The sequence below is a fragment of the Tiliqua scincoides genome, chromosome 3 (assembly GCF_035046505.1).
Source record: "Tiliqua scincoides isolate rTilSci1 chromosome 3, rTilSci1.hap2, whole genome shotgun sequence".
Taxonomy (NCBI): Eukaryota; Metazoa; Chordata; class Lepidosauria; order Squamata; family Scincidae; genus Tiliqua; species Tiliqua scincoides.
In genome coordinates, this window is record NC_089823.1 from 235791950 (window position 1) to 235802555 (window position 10606).

Genomic DNA, 10606 nt, shown 5'->3' on the forward strand with positions numbered 1-10606 from the left:
GCCGCGGGGGTTCCTGTCGCGCGCGCGGCTCACTCGCGAAGCCGGCAGGCGGTGCACCCCCGCACACGCGCCCTCCTCCTGCCTCAGGAGCCTCCACGCTCAGAGCTGCGCGCTCCGGAGTCGCCTCTCCCGGCGCTGCTGCTCCGCGTGGCCTCCTCAGCGCGCCCAGCAGCCCCTTCCGCCCTCTTCCCGTCCCCGCCGCTCCCCCCTCACTGAGGCAGAAAGGGAGCGACTGTTCTGCCTGGAGGCAGGAGCCCGCAGCCCGCCTTCAGCCTGGCAGGCTTGGGACGCTGCGCTCTGGCCGGAAGCAGGCGCTGCCCCCCACGGGAGCATTCGTGCCCATGGACCTCTGGCCAGGCCTCCGTGGCCCAGCCGCGCACCATCCCCACCAGCACAGCCGCAGCTCCCAACAGGCTCGAGGTTGGGGGCTGGAGGAGGAGGGAGGATGCAGGGGGGTCTCCCTGCATGGCTCTGGGTGACACGCAGCCCAATCCGAGGCATGCCTACTCTGAAGTAAGTTCCATTATAGGCAATGGGGCTTACTCCCAGGTCAGTGTGAATAGGCTTGCAGCCAAAGGCAGGACTGCAGGGCATGCGGCTAGCCCTGCTCGCACTGCATGGCACAGGGGCGGGATTGTGTGTCTCCCCCCCAAGCCTTCCAGTGGGAGCTTCTCCCTCCAGACACTGGAGGTCACTTAGGTAGGGGCTTGAGAGCTCGGGAACACAGCCATGCAGTGCCCTGCAAGCCTCCTCAGAAGTCAGTGCTCAGCATGCCACCGCCCTTTCCCTTGCTAGGAACACCACTGCACCAGCCCTGGAAAATTGGAGGATTGGGCCCTGACACTCTGGTTAGAGTTACTCGGCCTTGCTCTGTCTTGTTAACAGAGGGAATAAATTGAAATTCCCCTTACAGGTAAATGACTCAAGGTTCCACATGGCTGAGAAAGCAAGATAAAGAGTAAAACAACAGAGCGCATCTTGCAATGCGCACACTTTCCAAGCACAGTTTCAATGCTGCTTGGCCGATAAGTTGGCACAGAGGAAGGTGCACAAGCCTCCTGCGTGACCAGCTCATGGAGAGAGCATGATGGGAAAGTACTCAGTAAAGAGTGTTGCTTTCAGGTAAAGGGGCGTAACTTTGTGATTTTGAGTGTTGCCTAGTGCTTTTTGTGTGTGTACCATGTAAAAGGTTTGTTGCACTGGATGTCAGGGCTCCTGTCTGCTCTGAGGCTTTGTCTCCGAGGAGCCATTTGAAGCCTCAGATAACACTTGTGCTTTGCTTTCCGACTTGGTGTTGTATTTGGCTCCGTATCACACCTGGCAATCGAACCACTGTCTGGCTTGGCAAGGCCTCCTGCCCTTATGGTAGCAGCAACTCTCTGCTTGGCCTCTCAGAGTGAGAGCCTGCTGACTAACACCACCTACAGGTTCGCAGGGGGTGAGAGCCCTGAGCAGGGCTTGTCTGTCCTTGTTTAAGCAGCTGGTGTGTGTGTGTGTGTGTGTGTGTGTGTGTGTGAGAGAGAGAGAGAGAGACAGACAGACAGACAGACAGACAGACAGACAGACAGACAGACGTGGGGAAAGTCTGCCTGATGAAAACCCAGCCCCTTAAGTTTTCTGAACATCCAGTGTGTGTATCCATCTTCAGTAGGATACTGCTAGTGGGGCACCCCTGAATGGGCAACATCAGAGAGAGGGTCACTTTAAGCTGTCACTTTAAAGGTCACTTTAAGTGTGATGGCGGACTGACCATTAGTGTGCATCTCCTGTTGGAATTGCTAATATGTACTGAAGAGGACTTCTTGTTTGGTTTCACTATCTCGCTAAGAATGAGTATTTGGCTCATTTCTTACTCATTTTCCTGACTTTTGTGCCAAGGTTGCCCTCAAAAATGCCTTTGAAGAAAGATAAGCTTGCCTCCGTTTCTTCAGCTTCTTCTCCCCCCACTACCAGACAGACATCTGCTGCTGCAGAAACCGGCTGAGGATGTCAACAAGTTAGATAAACTTTTGGAACTTATGGAGCAAACTTGGAACTATCAAGATCAGATATCGAATCAGCTTAATTGCAAATGCAGGAGCTGAAAAAACTCACTGCAGCTGTTCAGGAGGTGCGGGACAATCTTTCAGCTCTTCAGACTAAGGTAAATACAATGGAAACTAAAATTAATGCTTTAGAGGCTAAGTTAATCATCAGGGAACTGCTGTGCATGCTTCTCACTCCCTTATGAATGCCCTTGTATCCCTGCTGGAAAAAAATGCTAGGGCAGGCAACATTCGTGTACTGGGCGTTCCAGACTCTCAGATCTCTGCGGGAGGGCTTGGGGAAGCCATAGTCTCAATGGAGAAATTCCTTCGTCTATTGCGGAAAATACCAGATGACCTAGAGCTCTTCATAGAGAGGGTCTATTCAAGCCCACGTTGGGCAACCAAGACTGTGGCAAATCAGTCTACTACTAAGATATGGATTGTGCAATTTCTGCAACCATCTACACGCAGCCATATTCTATCTGTTGCAAGGCAAATGGGCAATCTGGAATGTCAACAAAGTTGTATTATGCTTTTCCCTGATCTGCCACTTGAAGTTGCACAGCAAAGACACAAAATCAGGAAAGCCTGTCTCATGGTGAGAGATCTCAAGATAAAATACTTCACAAAATACCCTGCAACCAGTGGCATCACTAGGGTTCACGTCACCCGCTGCGGGATGCCAGCGCATCACCCCCCATGCAGTGGGCAGGGCAGTACTCCAGGTGGTGGGCGTGGTGGTGCACCATCACTCCATCCCCACTGGTTTTTTGGCTGTACCTTTTGATAAAACAAAGATAGAACACATTCTGCATGAAATGAAGCACTGATATATAACATGACGGTCTTGTTCTTCCAAATTATGATTTAGTTATTTTAGTCACTAGTGGTGTCACACACACCCCCAAGGGTGTCAACTTACTAACACTTTATTGCAGCAGTTCTCAAACTTTTAGCACTGGGACCCACTTTTAGAATGACAATCTGTCCAAGACCCACCAGAAGTGATGTCATGGTGGAAGTGATATCATCAGGCAAATTAAAATAAATCAGTATAAATAATTAAAGTAAAACAAATAATTAAATAAGCACAAGCCAGCCCTGTTCCATCAAGTGAATTTCCTCTGTAGCCTGCCTGCAATAACACCCCACCTCCAAAATCAGTAAGATTTTCAGACATACTCTGTGCCCAGTTCAATTTAAGAACTTCTGTTTCAATCAGATCACTATCAGGATCCACCTGGCTTTGCAAATCTCAAAAAGGTTCACCTTATTAGTTGAAGCCTCTCTTTTGAACATTTTTAGTGTGGGGGGGCTGTCTTCTGGAGCACTTATTTAGCTCCAGGTGCATAGGATAAGGACCATTCTGGTAGCCTTGCACTCTCCTTCTCCTGATCTCCCACACCAGCCTAGGCACGTTTGCTTACACACGAGTAAGCACTTTCCATAGGGCTCAACACCTTCATCTGCTTGGAGGGAGGGACTTCCTTCTCAGGTGTTTTTGGGGGCTGCATTCATTGGATCAGGACAATTCTGGTGTCATTGGATTCCTCTCAGCCTGCCCTTTCCGACGGACTAAGTAAATACAGCTCACTTTCACTTTCCATAAGGATCCATGCATTTTTTTGTTCTCTGGTTTTTTGGCCATAACTTTTGATAGAGATATTTCACTCTGGTTTTTTGCATTGCATTCTGCTCAAAGTTCCACATCCAATGGTATATAATATGATGGGGTTACCTCTGACCACCGCGATTTTAGCATGTAACCCCCCAGTGCACGTCACCCCCCTGTGCTCGTCATCCGGTGCAGCCCGCACCCCCTAGTGACGCCACTGCCTGCAAGTCTCTGCTTTGAAACCGAAGAAGGCATCAAACAGTTCAGAATTCCAGAATCAGCTGAATCCTTCCTTGCTGGTCTACCTCAGGGTATGCAAAAAGATAACTGAGTCTCTTCCATGATGAGCCACTGGAGAATTTTCTTTTCCTTTCTTTCCCCGTTATTTGGAACTTAGCACTACTGTCACGTTAGTTTTGTTTATTTCTTTTTATGCTGTGTCAGTAATATTCTGGGCATTTTGCCAAGAAGACACTTCAGGAATCCTGAAGGCCACAGATCTTTCCCCCCCCTTTCTTTTCTTTTTCTCCCTCTACTCATTCTAGCTTTTATATTTTCTCTTTCCTTTTGTAGGTAGATGACCACTTAAGATAGTTGGTTTAGAGCACAACAAAACACGCAGCATGTAACAACCTATTTTAATTTTTAAGATTACATTATTAGCAATTTTTATTTTCTGTTCTTGTTAAGTAGTCCTCATACTTCTCCCTTTTTAATATCTGAGCGCCGACAACCCCCTTCCTGAAAGAGGCAGCAAAAGGAAGGGGTAAGAGTCAGAGGTTTTCCTGGTCTTTTCTCCAGGGAAGAGGTGTCGCTAGAGGGGGGGCGGTGCGCTAAGTTTTGCCTCCCACAGTGTGCAAGCAGCTGCTCCCCTCCCCTTTGGAGCCAAGTGGGCGGGTGGGGGAAACGGAGGTGAATGTCTCCAGAGGGGAGGGGAGGGGAGGAGCTGCTTGCACACTGCAGGGAGGCAAACTTAGTGCACCACCCCCCCCAGCCATAAAAAGGTTTAATAAATGTATAATTATATAAACTGTATTTTTAAAACTGAACCAAAAAGTAGGCAACCTATCAGAAGCAACAGGGAAACCCTAAATGTAGAAGAATGTTACACACACAGACTCTGCTAATTGGGCAGAGACACCTCTTAACAACCCAATTCTAAGCATGTCTACTCAAAAGTCAGTCCCATTCTATTCAATGAGGCTTACTGCCAGGTGGGCATGGCTGGGATTGCAGCCTAAGTGCTGGTTCTGTTACCTTGAGTTGGGAGAAAGCAACTGTCCCTCTATCTCAGCAGAGCATTTTCCCCACAGCTGCTTACTGGTGTCTTCCTTGTGGTGACAACTGGTGTTGTTATCGTTGCTCTTTTTTACGAGCCCCCTTGGGACAAGGAGCCTTTTTTCATGTATGAGCCCTGCAGTTCTTGGGTTCTGCCAAAACAGGGAACTCTTGGGTCATAAGCATGAGCAGCACAAAACCAGCCTCCCAACCTTTTTTGATTCTCTGATCTCTCTGATTCTCCTGACCACAGGAATTTTACTTTCAAACGGTCATACCTGGAAGCAGCAGAGACGGTTTGGACAAGTGACCATGAGGCGGCTGGGACTGGGGAAGAAAGGCCTGGGGCACCAAATCGAAGAGGTGGCCCAGGAGCTTGTGGAGATCTTTGCACGGGCCAAAGGTGGGTGATACTAGAAGACACTTCAGGGGTCCGTCTGCTTTTTCTAGTCACTATGTTGCGAAAATCACATTTTCACCAATGAATTTAGTTCAGGGGTATCAAACTTGTGTAGACAGAGGGCCGAAAAGCATTCATCATGCCTGGTGAGGGTCAGAATTGATGTCATTGCGCAGGAAGTGATGTCTTTAAACATGTCATAACCAAAATAAGCACTTTTTCTCACTTAGGAACTCATTAGCTGCAAATGACAGAAGATAATACACACAACTCTTGATCATATTTCAAGATATGAGCGCCCAGTTAATAATAATAATAATAATAACAATAATAATAACAACAACTATAATAATAATAATATGGGCTGCCCTTTCAGCGGTAACACCTCAGCACTGCTCAGCAGCTGAAAGCCTGAGGGCTGGATAAAAAGCTTCCGTGGGGTGCATCTGGTCCCCAGGCCTTATGTTTGATTTAGTGGGCCCTGTGAGATAGCAAAAGCAGCACATGCAGATATTGACACCTCCCCAGACTGAAAGATCACAGGAATAGCTAAGTATGGAACTTGGCTGAGGAATCTGCATTCAAAGTAAGTGGTTTCCACACTCCTCTGTGCTGGAATGGTCACTTTAGAGCATTGCCTTCCCAAGGATAGCCACACTGACCACTTTCTGCCTCAACCTTAAAGATGCCTGATAAAGATTATTCACGCCTGCAGAAAGCTCTTCTCCTAAACGTTGACACCAAGGACCCTGAAGCAATAAGGACCCTGAGGGGTGGGAGAGGCCTGCTTATATACCCTCTCAGGGAAAGTTCCAGAACCCTTTCCTTATTTGGAGGGTCTGTGGAGCTGTCCAATTTTTTTCTAAATCAAAGATGAAAGCAATTTTTTCTCTAAATCATTTCACAGTCACTAAAAAGTGGTTTTGTGAATATTTGCTCTTCAAAAGAAATCTACACGTTTGTTTACTTGAAGGCTCACCTGTATGCACTTTGACCCTCGCACCACAGATACAGACTTTGGAAGTAACTTGGACCATTTTATTTAACTTTCTCCATAAGAAACAGCAGGGCACTAACTGCCACCCAAAGCTGTGTGGGGACCTGAGTTGGGAGAAGGTGCTCACTGTCTACCTCCCATGAGATGTTCATGGACATGCCACCTGGCTCCAGGCTGTGTCCAGTCATTGGTTAATCATGCCTATCCTCACCAATCCATGAGTGTCAAGGTAGGTGGACAGCGCAGCTTTGCCTATTCCAGTCAGTGGCATCGCTAGGATTCGTGTCACCCGGTGCGGGAGGCCTGCAAGTGACCCCATGCAGTGGGCGGGGCAACGCCCCAGGTGGTGGGCGTGGTGATGTCACATCGCCCTGCCCCCACTGGCTTTTTGGCTATACCTTTTGTCAGAACACAGATATTTCAATGTGATTTGTTTCATTGCATTCTGCATGAAATTACGCATTGATTGATTATAACATGATGCTATTATTCCTCCAAACTCTTATTTTGAACACTTGTAGTCTCACACACACGCACGCACACACCGTGTCAACTTACTAATACCTTATTGCAGCAGTTCTCAAACTTTTAGCACTGGGACTGACTTTTTAGAATGACAATCTGTCCAGAACCCATTGGAAGTGATGTCATGGCCAGAAGTGACATCTAGTGAATTAAAATAAATAATTAAATTAAAATAGAAGAAATAATTAAATAAGGGGGAGCCATTCCTTTTCCACCAAGTGATTCTACTCTGAAGTAAGTCCCATAGTGGTCAGTGGAGCTATCCTCATTATTCACAGTGGTGGATCAAACAGGTATAATACCAGCTGAATGGACAAATGCTACTATAGTGCCTATTTACAAAAAAGGCGACTATCGTGATCCCTCCAATTTTAGACCTATAAGCCTTTTATCAGTGGGGGGAAAACTTTATGCAAAACATCTTTTAAACAAGCTGCTATCCTGGATGGAAGATCTGGGCCTTCCAGGGTGGGATCAGATAGGATTTCGAAAAGGATCTTCACCTATTGATCACTGTGCTGTTTTAGCTCATTTGATTGATAAGGCTAAAAAATCAAAAATTATATGTTGTTTTTCTGGATCTTAAAGGAGCCTTTGACTCCGTTAATAGATCGCTGCTATGGGACAAACTAGTTAAACTCAATATAGACCCTAGACGTCTAACTCTTATTCAGAAACTTTATACAGGCACCACCTGCCAAATTAAATTTACATCTTCGGGGAAATTGACCCCCAAAATTCAGGTCGAAAGGGGAGTGAAACAGGGGTGTAGTTTAGCACCCACTCTTTTTAATCTTTTTCTACATGATTTTACCCCCTTTTTGCTTCAGATAAATGGACATTTTTCCAAACTAGGTTCAATGCATATTCCAGCATTGCTTTATGCAGATGATGCAGTGCTAGTATCCTGTACACCTATTGGACTTAAGCAACTTTTAAATAGAACTTCTGACTATCTGAAATGTAACAAACTCGAACTGAACTCTCAGAAAACCAAAGTTATGGTCTTTTCAAAATCATGGAGCCCAGGCACTTGGTCTATTGGAGGGGAGAAACGGGAACAGGTCAAAAGCTTTAAATATCTTGGAATTCACTTCCACTACAATCTTTGCTGGGGTACTCATCAAAAATTGGTTACCAACTTGGCCCGTGTCACTTTGCAGAGCACCAATCCATTCTTTTTTAGTCAGGGCAATCGTTATATACCAGCTGCTCTCAAGGTATTTAATGCCAAGGTATTGGCACAGCTCCTGTATGGGTGCCCTATCTGGATTAGTGCTATAAATCACACCCTTGAGAGTATCCAAGCTAAATTTTTGAGGGCTATCCTGGGTTTACCTAAATCTGTACCATACTCTGCATTATGTTTGGAGACCAGACAATCGCTCTTAGTATCAAGAGCATGGCTTTTAACCATACGCTATTGGCTCCAATTACATTATAACGTGAAACCAGGCGGTCTCCTATCCAGAATGCTATCTGAGTCTGGTTCTTCTAAATGGTATAGCCAAATTAAATAAAAAATTGAATCAATTGGTTTTTCATTGGATTTTTTAAGTTTCTATCCATTCCCTGGAGTTTATCAAAGGGTAAAGCAAAGAATGCTAGACATTGAGGCACAAAACCTCTTTGAACTTGCTTCTAGAATTTGCTCCCCTCTTAATTTCTCTATCCCACTAAAGTATGGGCAAATGGCTCCTTATCTGAATATTCTGATCAACCCTTCTGAATGTTGTGCAATCTCCTTGGCAAGATTCAATGTGTTTCCATCCAAGGTCACAGAAGGCAGATATAGGCAAATACCATATAAAGAACGCCTCTGCCCTTGTAATTTGGGAAATGTTGAATCAATCATACACATTCTTTTTTATTGTCCTCGGCACACTAGATCCCGCCACACTTACATGACTCCACTTCTCGGCAAAATGAATGGGCTTTCGGATGAGGCAAAAGTGTCTCCTAAATGACTGCTTACCAGATGTGCTAGAGGGAATTTCTAAATTTTTACTTTTGTTAATTTCTAAGCCTTCTTAATGGAATTTGTCAAAAATGTTGATATTTTATGTTGAACTGTAAATGTTTTATTAGTAATTTAGTATCTTAACTCTGTTTTTGATAAACGGGATTAGGACTAATTATGTTTGCTTTTATGATTTCTCTATCTATGCCTAATAAAGGTTTATTCATTCATTCATTCAATTAAATAAGGGGGAGCCAGTCCTGTTCCGCCAACTGAATCTACTCTGAAGTAAGTCCCATAGTGGTCAATGGAGCTTACTCTCAGGAAAGTGTGGGTAGAATTGCAGCCTGTGAGCTCAAGCCTATGCATGTCTACTCAGAAGTAAGTCCCATAGTGGTCAATGGAGCTTACTCTGTAGCCTGCCTGCAATAACAACCCCCAAAAAGAATCAGTGAGATTTACAGCCCTCTCCAGTGCCCAGTTTAAAGTTCTTCCATTTCAGGCATATCAAGAGGAAGACCCACCTGGCTTTGCAAGTGCAAAATAGAGAACTTACTGCTTACCACTTCAAGCCTGTTTTTTTTGTCCTTTTTAGTGGGGGGGAGGCTGCCTTCTGGAGCATTTGTTGCACTCCAGCTCCATCGGATCGGGACCATTCTGGTGTCCTCACATTCCCCTTTCCCTGGCCTGACCAGCAGCCAAAGCACATAAGAACATAAGAACAGCCCCACTGGATCAGGCCATAGGCCCATCTAGTCCAGCTTCCTGTATCTCACAGCGGCCCACCAAATGCCCCAGGGAGCACACCAGATAACAAGAGACCTCATCCTGGTGCCCTCCCCTACATCTGGCATTCTGACTTAACCCATTTCTAAAATCAGGAGGTTGCGCATACACATCATGGCTTGTACCCCATAATGGATTTTTCCTCCAGAAACTTGTCCAATCCCCTTTTAAAGGCGTCTAGGCTAGACGCCAGCACCACATCCTGTGGCAAGGAGTTCCACAGACCAACCACACGCTGAGTAAAGAAATATTTTCTTTTGTCTGTCCTAACCCGCCCAACACTCAATTTTAGTAGATGTCCCCTGGTTCTGGTATTATGTGAGAGTGTAAAGAGCATCTCCCTATCCACTCTGTCCATTCCCTGCATAATTTTGTATGTATCAATCATGTCCCCCCTCAAGCGTCTCTTTTCTAGGCTGAAGAGGCCCAAACGCCATAGCCTTTCCTCATAAGGAAGGTGCCCCAGCCCCGTAATCATCTTAGTCGCTCTCTTTTGCACCTTTTCCATTTCCACTATGTCTTTTTTGAGATGCGGCGACCAGAACTGGACACAATACTCCAGGTGTGGCCTTACCATAGATTTGTATAACGGCATTATAATACTAGCACGTCTGCCTACTTGCGAGTAAACATGACCTGAGGCTGCTTCGCTTTCCATAGGGCTCAATAGACTCGCAGCTGGGAAGGAGGGAGTCCTTCTTGGGTGTTTTTGGGGACTGCGTTCATTGGATCAGGACCAGTCTGATGTCCTTGGAGTCCTCTCAGCCTTCCTTTCCGATGGACTATAGCAAGTACACCTACTCACAAGCTCACGATACGGCTCACTTTCACTTTCCATAGGGATCCATTCATATTTTTTTTTCTGGTTTTTGGGCCAAAACTTTTGAAGGAGCTATTTCAGTTCTGTTTTTTGCATTGCATTCCGCTGGGAATTCTGCATCCAATGGTGTATGGCATGATGGGGTAGCTCCTAATGCCGTTATTTTAGCGTATCATCCCCCTAGGTGTGTCAGCTCCC

General features: G+C 46.0%; 1 long non-coding RNA gene across 1 annotated transcript; it reads left to right on the plus strand.

Moving 5' to 3' along the window:
• The first annotated feature begins 370 nt into the window (after nucleotides 1-370).
• LOC136644966 (uncharacterized) lies at nucleotides 371-9382 on the plus strand. The gene is made up of 3 exons (XR_010794119.1): nucleotides 371-513; nucleotides 1879-2143; nucleotides 5174-9382. It is a non-coding gene; the product is annotated as an uncharacterized lncRNA (long non-coding RNA).
• The last annotated feature ends 1224 nt before the right edge of the window (nucleotides 9383-10606 follow it).